Raw genomic sequence first — 401 nt, 5'->3', positions numbered from 1 at the left:
CATCGGAGGCGTCTGTGTCAATAATGAATGGCCGAGTGAAGTCGGGGTGGGCCTGGACTGCGTTTGCTGCTATCGCGGCCTTGATGGCACTGAAGGCCTCCTCGTGTGCTGCATTCCATGACCACTCGTCGTTGGTGGTTAGTTGGTGCAGGGGCGTCGCGAGTTGGGCAAATTTGGGTATGAACCTCCTGTAGTAGCTGCCTAGTCCGATGAACGCTCGTACTTGGGTGGTGTTTGTGGGTCTTGGGTAGGATTGGATTTTTTCCACTTTGCTGGGCTCCGGTCTCACCCCTTGGCTGGAGACGACAAACCCCAGGAACACGGTTGATGTGTGTCCGAAATGGCATTTGCTGGCCTTGAGCAACAACCCATGACCCTTCAGTCTGCGTAGTACCTGGCTC

Source organism: Gregarina niphandrodes (assembly GCF_000223845.1).
Source record: "Gregarina niphandrodes unplaced genomic scaffold scaffold00104, whole genome shotgun sequence".
Taxonomy (NCBI): domain Eukaryota; phylum Apicomplexa; class Conoidasida; order Eugregarinorida; family Gregarinidae; genus Gregarina; species Gregarina niphandrodes.
This window is presented reverse-complemented; position numbering follows the sequence as displayed.